Below are 12029 nucleotides of genomic sequence, written 5' to 3'. Positions count from 1 at the left end.
GAGATGTTTTACTTTGTCGTGGTTAATGACTTACTTTTCAATATAGGGAAATTTCGGAAGAGTGTGAGTTGTGTAACCTTTGGAACGTTTATATCTCGGTTGTACTGAATGCAGAGCCGTTGCGTGCTGTTAGCCCCCGCCAAGGGCGACAGCCTCTGTGGGGCGCTGAAATCATGACCGGCTTTTTTATTTTTTTTTAAGATAAATCGAGAGCTTTTATTCAAAACGACATATCTACAAATCTTTGTTTATTTTCTCTTCTGTTAATGATTCTGTCGATTTAACGTTTATCCCTCAACTCTTTACATAATATGCTAGTCGAAACCACCGTCCTTCGATCTATACTGTAAAATAAGTGAAAAGTGCTTTAGTGACGCCGTAAAAATCGAAAGAAAAAATAAACAGAGTCACTATGTTATGTCGTTTTGAATAAAAACTCTAGAAATCATGAAATCTGTCAAGATAATGTGTCATTTCTAAGTGAACTGAAACTGAAAAAGAAAAGAATGTAAACACCAAAGGGGTTGCAAAACTGAGTCAGGTTCTAACTCCAACTGCTGTTTTAACTGACTCATCCATGTGAGAGTAATACCAGAGACTACAAACTGACGAAGAAACACTCGAAATTCCGTGGTACACTGTGTACTAGATCTTAAGAAGTAGTAGAAGTATCACGGTCCCTTCAGTTTTGCCAACCTTAACAAACCAATCTAGTGATCCTCTTTGCATCGGGCTTGTAAAGTTGATAGCAGGTATTATTTATTGACCGTTGCTAGGATCGTTGCTGCATGCATCTGTTGTTTACATGCAAAAATGTCTCCGTTTTTCATCTACGCAACGACACTTTCTAGCTTTTCAACCATAGGCAAGTTTGAAATCTTTGGGGGATTTCATGACAAAACGCAGTTCGTATGCATTTAAATTGCTGAAACTATAAGTGCGGTTGTGCCCAAGACGTTTTTAACAATATAAAGTTCGAAAAAGAATGTGTAACATAAATGCCCAGACAGATTAGCGTCGTAAGATTTCGCACAACTTCATTTATGGATCATATTTCTTGTAATGTTTCAGCCACTGTGTTGTTTTCTCTCCCGGGTTTAATGTTAAGCCACTGTTGTTTGAAAACTATGACACCTTTGCATGTTTTGCATATTTTGAAAAACAAAAATTGGTTAGAATTCATCAACCTTTACTTAGGGATGGTTCTGGGAAAGTTAACTAAAAATCGTTTATGGGGCGAGCGACTCGTAATTGGAAACCGTTAGGTTCATAAAAAGCTCTGTTAGTTCCATAAAAAGCAGCTCTACAATTATTTTTTTTCACTGCTTCGTAAACAACAGATAACCTAGCAGGAAGAATAAAAACACGTAGCAAAGAAAAGCAAAGCATCCCGATGATCAACGCGTTTTCTGTTTGACATTTCGAGGGACCGTCTAGTACTACCTGAGTTAGTACCTCTTGAGCCACGGAAAACTCGTGAGTCCGCCGTCTCAATTAGTCTCTGGTAATACTCTTCCAAAAGAGCATAATGATTTGTCGTAGTGAGTGGCGTAGCTCTTTTTAGTTTTTTTGCAAGAGTGCTTAGATCGTCTTTAAAAGGAATGCTTTAGATTCCTAGGACCAGAGACTATTAGTCTCTGCTAGGACCCTCTGGATCATCTGGATTCTCTCATAATAGGCATAACTATTTTTCAGCATTCTCAATGCAAGAGTCATCCTCACGATTCTCGGTACAACAGGCAGACGATTCTTGTCGAAGAAGACGTAATTAAAAACGAAAGTTCACCCGATACTAATTTGAAGGGACACACAATTTTGTCCTATCCAGTGCGATTTCCATTCAAAAATCTTTGCTCAATGAAGCAAAGGGACCTTGAAACAGCTTACCCCGTGCTTTAGTAGATCTACGCACAATTTCGAATCGGTGACCTCACCGCCGATCTCAACTTTGTAAGCGGACATTTAGACGCGGTAGTCCATCATGTTTTAAGCCTACTTGTCTTCTGAATAAGGAGCTAAACAAATCTTATAAACTAACTTATAAACTATAAAGAGAGCTAATCGTTGCAATAGAAGATTGCTACGTTTTTTGTCGGAAGTTGCTTATAATACTGTTCGTCATAACTTCTAATGTTTCGATGTTTGCGAGTCTGTGCAACTCATTTGTGCTAAACCAGGGAGGACGCTTCAAAATTATTTTCAGAATTTTATTCTGAATCCTTTGAAGCGTTTTCTTCCTAGTAGCACAACAACTTGCCCAGATTGGCACTGCATATAGCATTGTCGGTCTAAATATTTGTTTATAAATTAATAGTTTGTTCTTTAGACAGAGCCTAGAATTCCTATTTATAAGAAGGTATAAACATTTTATATATTTGTTGCATTTTGTTTGGATTCCTTCAATGTTATCCTTAAAAGTAAGTTTTTATCGTAAATCAAATCCAAGTATTTAACTTGATCTGACCACGTTAAATTCAAACCATTAAATTTAATAATATGGTTATTATTTGGTTTAAGAGAAGAAGCTCTTGGCTTATGCGGAAATACAATCAATTGTGTTTTTGCCGCATTAGTGGAAATTTTCCATTTTTTCAGGTAATCATTGAAAATATTTAAGCTTCGTTGCAGTCGACTGCAGATAATACGAAGACTTCTATCACTGGCTGATATACTAGTATCATGATCATCACAGAAAAGTGACTTTATACAGCCTGTAGGTAGATTTGGAAGATCAGAGGTAAAAATATTGTATAGTATTGGTGCGACGCTTGATCCTTGAGGGACGCCTGCTTTAACGGGTAGCTTATTAGATTTACAATTCTGATAAGAAACCTGTAGGGTACGGTTAGTAAGATAATTTTTAATTATCTTTATTATGTAAATTGGAAAATTGAAATCCCACATTTTTGCCAAACACTGCCGAAAGCTTTTTCGATGTCTAGAAGAGCAACTCCAGTGGAATAGCCCTCTGAGATATTTGCCTTTATCATGTTAGTTACTCTCACAAGTTGATGAGTTAAATGTCCAATACGAAATCCTAACTTCTCAGGAAGAAAAATAGAATTCTCATTGATATGTGACATCATTCTAGTTAGGATGATTTTTTCAAATAATTTACTAATAGAAGAGAGTAAGCTAATTGGTCGATAGCTAGATGCTTCTGCTGGGTTTTTATCTGGCTTCAAAACAGGAATAATCTTGGCATTTTTCAATCTTTCAGGGAAGAATGCTAATTGAAAACATTTGTTGAATATTTTGACCAAGTATCTCATGGTGATTTCGGGAAGGTTTTTAAGAAGAATGTTGAAAATTCCATCATAACCTGGAGCTTTCATATTTTTTAACTTTTTCATGATAGATTTGATCTCATCATAGTTTGTTTCGACAATATCGTCTAGAGACAATACTTGATTTGAAACGTTTTCATATTTATGTAAGACTTCGGTTTCAATAGCACTCACAACGTTGAGATTAAAATTATGAACGCTTTCAAACTGCTGAGCAAGTTTTTGAGCTTTCGCGAAATTTCCATTTCTTAAGAGTGTGAATCTATGCTTAATTTCTTTTTGTAGATCCTGATAGATACATTTCATAGCAGGATCACGAGAACGTTGATATTGACGTCTTCGAACATTCTTCAAGCGAATCAGAAGTTGAAGATCTTCGTCAATAATAGGAGTATTAAATTTTTTCTGTGTTGTTGGTACTGATAAATTTCTAGCATCAACTATAGATATACTTAAATTTTGTAATGCCGTATCAATGTCAGCTTTATTTTGTAAATCAAAGTCATGATTAAAATTATTCTCAATATAAGTTTTGTACCTTTCCCAATTCGCTTTGTGATAATTGAACACTGAGCTAATGGGATTGGAAACAGCTTCTTGAGAAAGTGAAAAAGTTACTGGAAGATGATCAGAATCAAAGTCTGCATGTGTAATCAATTCGCAACAAAGGTGACTTTGATCTGTCAAAACCAAATCAATTGTTGATGGATTCCTTACAGACGAATAGCACGTAGGATCATTCGGGAATAAAATTGAATAATAACCAGCAGAGCAATCATTAAAAAGTAGTTTACCGTTGGAATTGCTTTGAGCATTATTCCAGGCTCGGTGTTTGGCGTTAAAATCACCGATTATGAAGAATTTCGACCGATTTCTTGTAAGTCTCCGTTCAAGAAATTAATTTGCTCGCCAGTGCAATGAAAAGGCGAATAGGCTACAGCAATAAAAATGATACAAAAATCAGTTTCAACTTCGATACCCAAACTTTCGATCACCTTGGTGTCAAGAGACGGCGTAACGGAATGTTTGATCCTGCGATTACCCGCTATTGCGATTCCTCCGCCGAATCCAACAATTCGATCAAATCGATGAATAACAAAATTAGAGTTACTCTTCAATTTAATATTTGGTTTTATAATATATGCACATTATGTATCCTCAAGAAGTTGAAAAATTCGTCTTCGCACGTTTTTAATGAACGAGCATTCCAATTTAATAAATTTAAATGATTATTTGAAGTCATTGTTAAACTTTAATTCCATTCCAAATCTGTTAGCAAATTCCCACTCCGCTTGAAAAGCTTCAAACATGGAGGTAGAATTTAACATGGCAATCATCATATGTAACATAGAGTCTTGCAGGTATTTTAATTTTTCTTCCGTTACGCTACCTAGATCCATTGGACTAAAGGAACCGTTGGGTGTAAACGAGTTTGTGGGCGTGGTAAAGTTGTAGAAGAAGTTGTTAATCTATTTTGAATCGGACTAACACGTTTGGACGTGTTTTCTTGAAGTGTACCTGAAGATGTAGGTACATTTTTTATTTGTTGTTTTTGTTGTCTAGAGCGAGAATTTATAATTTTTTTCTCGAACTGGACAGCCCCAGAAATTCGATTTATGATTTTCGCTACAATTAGCGCATTTGAAACTTTTTGTGGTTTTTTTCACCGGACAAGTATCTTTAGTGTGCGATTTATCACCACAGATCATACATTTGGAATCCAAATGACAATTTTTGTGCCGTGCCCAAAGCCTTGGCATCTACGACACTGGGTCAGATTATGAGTTCTGCCCCCATGTCGTTTATAATGTTCCCACTTTACTCGCACGTGGAACATAAAACGTGCTTTTTCAAATACTTTCAAATTATTAACCTTATTACGGTTAAAATGAATTAAATAAAGCTCCTGGATAATTACAGAGCGTACTGGCGTGTTATTGCCGCTAGCCTTTCTCTTCATAAGAATAACTTGTGAAGGAGAAAAGCCAAGTAAATTTCTCAATTCGTTGGATATTTCATCCAAACTTTGACCTTGTGGTAGCCCTTTCAAGACAGTCTTGTATGGTCTATTTGTCTTGAAATCATATGAATAAAATTTATATAACTTCTCCGTAAGATACTGGAGTAGTCGTTTGTGACCAATCAATTCCTCCGCTGTAACTCGACATTCTCCTCTTCGGCCAATCTGAAAAGAGACTTTCACGTCCGTAAGCAACGTCGAAAACTCAGTTCGAAAGGCTTTGAAGTCGGAGATCATCACTGCGTTTTCTTTTCATTGGAATAATGCGCAATGCGCGGTAATTTAGAAATTTCATCAGCTTCACATTCGGATAAAACATCGAATGAGTTGCTGCAGTCAATTGAATTTTCGGGTGGAGATACCCTTTTCTGTTTAGCTTTAATTTTGGCACACGGCCTTTCTGGGAGGACCCAGACATGTTGGAAGAATTAAATATTTCTTTAGGCTGAATTGTTCTTGAAAAATGTTTTAGTTTCGAAAAAGACTGATTGAGTAGAAAAAGTAGGTAGTCTTGAAAAAGACTAATTATCGAAAAAATATAGGTAGTCTTGAGAAAGACTGATCGAGCGAAAATATAGGTAGCCTTGAGAAAGACTGTTGCTGTTGAAAAACTCTAGGTAAACTAGGAGCTATCAAGATGTGTGACTGGTTCGAACGAAGGTTCAAGCTGGTATGGAGTTTGTTTCTATTGTCATTCGTATTGAACTGCCTGAAGCGAACAGAGCATCTCCTCGAAGGACTGTATAATTAGGTAATCCATGAGACGTTTCTGATCAGCTGATTATTTCTTGTTTACTTCTTCTGACGTTAATCCGAGGGGTGCCACGTACGACAATATCGTTGATTCGGTCCAACATCAAACGAATCGGACTAACGAAAGATGCTTGTCGGACGAGTTTTTTCTGTTCGCAGGAGCAGACTTGTTGACAGAACCCACCGCATTCTTATTGGTTATGCTAGTATTAGTAGCCAAAAGGAATGGAAAGGCACATGGCATGCAAACGAGCAATAGTAGTGCGTATTCACGCGACTATAAAAAGTTCAAGTCGGTTGAAGAAGAGATGAAAGTGGGCAATGGAAAACGGAAAACTGCAATTAATTCCTAGTAAAATTCAATTGATTGACAAGTAGTACTGATAACGTTCAACTCCTTAGCCGAGGCAGAAAACTTCTCAGCGAAAAATAACATGCAAGACGACGTCGACTATGTCGAAACAAATCGCTCGTCAGTCTTTTCCTTAGTATTCAAAAAGTTTTCACTTTGCGTCGGGCTCTAGACCTGTATAAATAATCTATCCTGAAAAGACCAAGCTGATCGTAAAATAGATGTCGAACAAGGTTCGTCATCGAAAACTCCGACTTCCCGTTTAAAATCATACACATTAAACTCAGTCAGATCACATTTGACGTTCTTTCAGATCAAAGATAATCTACCGAGTGGTAGATATCTGAAAAGCAACCTTTTAGCTTTGCAGTTATCAACGGCGTTTGTTCCGACTTCGGGAACACTAAGAATTGTGATATCTTGCCTAAAGGAAGCAAATGACCTTACTGACTAAGTATTTTATGACCGACTACCGTCGTTACGCATGGGCACACTGGGCCTGGGACAGGGGACCCGGGATTTTGGGGGCCCTGCGTTGAGGATGGATGTATATCCATATTAAAGCCTATATTCGGAAAAATGTACAGTTGATTATTTGTAACTCTAGTGCGTTGCTGAAAACATATAATTTTAAATAACATAAGTCATTTGGAGTTCCAAGTTTATGAAGGAATTGTTGCGTCAATATCCCAATATCTTTCATGGAAGAATCGGTAGTAGAGCAGTTCGAAATCGCACATTGATTCGTATCGCATGTAATCAAAACGTTCACAAAGCATCAGATAACCAGGTAAAATGATACTAGCGGCAGGAAACGCAGCACGGCAAGACCGAATTGACATTGAACCAATTCAAGCGTCGCTTGAGCAAAAGCATTGATATAGGTTTTGGACTACAAGTATACACAGTTCAAAGGGGATCGAATCGTAGCGATAAAAAGAAAACGATGAGCAACAAATCTGTGTCTGGTGAGCGTTCAGTGGATTTGGATAGATGATTTAGATCTTCATCGCAAACAATATTCGATTAAACAAAGCGGAGAAATAATTTTCCAAATATACTGCTGATGTCTCACAATTTAGCGCATTCACCGGAAGGTTTAGTATGGAAGATCTTTTAAGTAAGTGAATTTTATCATTTATGATCATTACATTTATTTATTTATTTATTAACAGATTAAGGCCGAAGTGGCCTGTGCCGTATACAAAAGATTCCTCCATTCCACTCATCATTACATTACATATACATATTTATATTTCAATACACTAAATACGCGTCGATTTCTTCCTTCTGGGAAGGAATCGAAAGTTTTACTGTAATATTAAAATCCAATTGATACAAACATTACATTAAGGCGGGGCTGGTTGATAGAACGATGACCTCGGAACATGTCTGGCACTGTACACGAAATGGATCATCGGAAAGTCAATTGAGCTAACACCTACCTAAATCCATGAACCAAGTTAGGCCATTGCAAATCTTTTTTAAAAATTATGTCACCCCCCCCCCCCTTCAAAATCGCTGAAAAAATCAGGGGGCAAATAATTTTTTTTTTAAATAATCAAAATTCAAAAAATTGTCACGTTTTATAGAGCAACAATAGCTTCCATAGAGTTTTGTTTTTCGTAACTGAAAACTATTATGGTAGTTTTAGAAATTACACCCAAAACGGTGAGCTCAGATTTTCTGTTTTTGGGCTCACAATCTCATTCCCAAAAGCAATCCTTTTTGAACATTGAGCTGTTCGCGCACAATTCGGGATGAGCGGCTCACGCAAAAAAACGATGACACACACTCACACACAAGGAAACTTTGTTAGTATTTAGTTTCGTATCTTTCTTCTACACCTTACATTCCTCCACCCAACCACCACAAGCAATCTCATCACCATTGCTGCTGCATTGCATTTTGTTTTGTTTCATTTTCTTCGCTGGTATAAATAGCTCGTGACCTGAAACTTCTAGTTAAAAAAATCTTATATCAGATTCAAGATTAGAACCGACAAACTTCTAATCGGTAAAAACACCTCTTTATTGCCCGTACCATGACGACACACTGGTGGAGTAGTATAATGGCGTATATAAAGCTTCACACTTATGATGAGTAAGATAATATCGTTTGCATCCCGCCGCCGCGTCGGTATTTCAGCATCGTCATTGATGCATTTTGCTTTGTACCATTTCCCCGCTGTTATTAATATTTTGTTTGTATGTATGTGTTGGGAAATAAGCCTTACTAGAAAAAAAAGATTAACGGGTAGCATCAAGACTGGAACCGATAAACATCCACTCACTAAAACGCCTGCTTTACACCTTATGCCATAACGACACATAATGAGCAGTCATTCGAATGGGCTATATAAACTTCGCATCATTGCAGCAGTGATCACAAATTGGGACAGTATGGAGACGATGGTATGTGTTATTCAAGTTATCCCTGCACTACATGAGCCAACAGTGTGTAGCTATGGGGTACGATATTGTATTCCACAAGTATGAGGTTGGTTGAACACTAATGCATCGTTTGGGAGCTTTTCGCTCACAGTTCGAGAGCGAAAAAAACAGAATCAATTCCGCTCTCAACGATTCGTTTTGGGTGTACCATCCCATGATAATTTTTATTTTGACCATTCTCGGGTAAATGTGAATTTTAAATGAGATCATCGATCCAGTTCAACATCAAATGAAACGTTTGCTGGTCGCGGAAGGAAGGACCCATCTGTGTATTATCAAACGAAAATCTCATGGAAAGGCTAATACAGACCGACTTCTGAATCGATTCCATTTTAAACGCAACAGTCAATAGAGACATAATCGATCGTTGTATTCGAAAATAATTTCGATAAGGAAACAATCTGAATTCAAATCAGACTGGCGATTTATATGTGGTTCAATATTCAATATACATGAGCTTTACCGAAAAGTTTTTGACAATTAAAGATTTCATATGGGATCGTAGTGTTCATACCGTATTTCTGCAGCCATATGTGCGATTCTTATGAACTTGATCAGATCAAAATCTGCTACCAAACCTTCCATTTAAGGCTAAGCTTGTGAAAATCGAATAAGTCGTTTTCCAAGAAGCCAAAGAGACTGAAATATTCCAAGAACCAGAAACATGCGAAGTTTTCGAGATAGACGCTGGAATCAAAAGAACTTTGTCTGGCCATCAGCGATCAAGAATGCTCTAGCAAAGCTAAATATAGATCTTACAAATAATGGTATCATCGGCACTTACCGCAGGGGGAACCGGCAATCCATTATCGATGTCAATTTTTGTAGCCTTGGAGTGACCGGAAAGATGGACTGAAAAGTGTGCGAGGATATATCCACAGCGACCACCAAGCGATCTGGTACCACTGAGAACTGACACACAAGTAAAGTTTTCAACTTGTGTAAGAAAATAAACAGTCGCTTTGAAATGACAACAGCAAGTAGCAACTTGCCACTGGTCGGCGCTTCGATCGGCCAGCAATCGCTATAAGGGATTTGTATGCAAACTTGGATACAATGGTGACTCACGCATGCGAACCTGTATGCGATGGTAATTTTCAACGTATTTTCATTTAAATGTTTACACAGGTTTTTCGGGAAAGTTTGTTCTAGCTTATATGTCTGTTCTCTGTGCTGGTACCGCATTGATAACAGGACTACACATGAATATGAATATGTGGGAGATATATAAACGAGTGAAGATGGAAAACAGCGATTTTTCACAGGAACGTGTCCGTCGATGAACTTGAATTTGAGGGTATCCTCTTCAACCTAAATGCGAACGAGTTCACGGCACTACTAACAAGGGCGTGTAATGCGACCATACCAAGGGATGGGAAACCGAGAAACGGTAGCCGGGTGCAATACGACGATTATCGATCTACGTATAAGTTGCCTCCGAGCTTGGAGAAGAAGTCGGAGATCACTTCGGTTTCTCATCTCGCTCAGTTCAGAAGCTAGAAATCGCTCCGCTGCAATAGCAGGGCAAATAATCAAATTTACCCGCGCGACGCTTGGTCTATTTGCAAAGGCAAAAATTGATTCCTTCTGCCTAGTGTGTGAAACGTGAACAAACAATGAGTGACAATGCAAAGCAAAAGTATATCACGATGCGGGCAAACTGTGTTGCTGTTGACTACACGAAATATCCGGCAATACCATCAATTCATGAAGGGGAGCAAATGTTGAAGGTGAACTTGAAGTTCAACGTAGCTTGCGGTACTTTATGCGGTGCAATTCCACCATTTACGTCATGCGGTACTGAATATGTTAAAACATTAGTCAAGCAGAATCATTCGCTTCCCAGAACAACATGAAACACGTCATCGAATGTAATGACATTTTATACAGTATCCCAACGTATATAGATGTTGACAGTATTGAAATAAAGATACATGACCTGGCACCACGTACTAGTTCCTTCGCTATCAAACAAATCCTGTCAAAATACAGAGAGGTGAATAGTGTTAAGGAAGATACTTGGAGGAACTTCTTCCCAAGACTCCGCAACGGCGTTCGTGTGGTGAGAATGCGTCCGACAAAACCTATTCCCTCTTACTTGACTTTCACATGCAAATCACCTCATGGTGTTGAATATTCTCAACGAATACTAGTCACGCACCCAGGACAGATTCCTACCTGTCAATATTGTGATCATCCGCATACACCACGGGAAACCTTGCGTAGAGAATGCTAAAGAAATTCCACCTGATACGACCAAAGCCGGTATACAATCATCGTATGTTAAACCACAACCAGTTGGTAAACCAACGACTGCAGACCGGGCATTCACAAGCACCAGCTCAACAACGATCGGCCCCAGTACCACTAAACCAACTGCCATTACCAACATCGAAGTAACAACGATTACAGCAAATGTTTCCAAACCAACAACCAACACCACCAATAAGGAATCTAATACCGATGAAGAAGGATTTACAATAGCGACCCGTAAGCACAAACAACAAATAAGAACATCCGACGATGAGCAAGATGAATGCAGTACCGATGATGATATGGACGTAAACGAAAACGCGAGAGAAGACGGACCAAATGACCCCCAAGGTGCGCTCCACGGCTCAGTTGTGCTAACGCATTGAGCCGTGTCAAATATATTTAAAATTAAAACAGAAATCAGAAAGCGAGCTGCAAGAACCGCTCTTAACAAAGCAGTCAAGCTGTATAAGAAAGCCTTGCCACAAAGCCAACGCGAATTTCCTTAGGAGAGACCTACAAAGTTGGCATAACAAAGATAAAAGGCTCAGCTGCACCACCTGAAAGGTGCCCGGAAAAGATGGAGGTCGCCATCGAAAGGTTTTCCCCACAACATTCTATTTTCGCCGTGCAGTGAGGAGGATGATCACAAAGATGAATATCTATTTACCAACAAAATCGAGATGGCGAAAGCCATAAAAGTGAAGTGATACATGAGAGCCCGGATATGTTCAAAACGATCCGATAATTGGAAGCGACAAAAGCTGATGTTGCTTCCGATACCGGGACAACATGGAGATCTTTCAGCGTAGTCAATATATCCCTTGGTAATGTTAGAGAGAAGGAGTAATCCTGAACAAGCTAACGAAGTACGCGGACCGTGAGAACGGCATCTCATGTAATTCGGCTTC

Source organism: Topomyia yanbarensis, chromosome 2 (genome assembly GCF_030247195.1).
Source record: "Topomyia yanbarensis strain Yona2022 chromosome 2, ASM3024719v1, whole genome shotgun sequence".
In the NCBI taxonomy this organism is placed as follows: domain Eukaryota; kingdom Metazoa; phylum Arthropoda; class Insecta; order Diptera; family Culicidae; genus Topomyia; species Topomyia yanbarensis.
The sequence above is the reverse complement of the archived record's forward strand: the minus strand, read 5'-3'. Positions refer to the sequence as shown.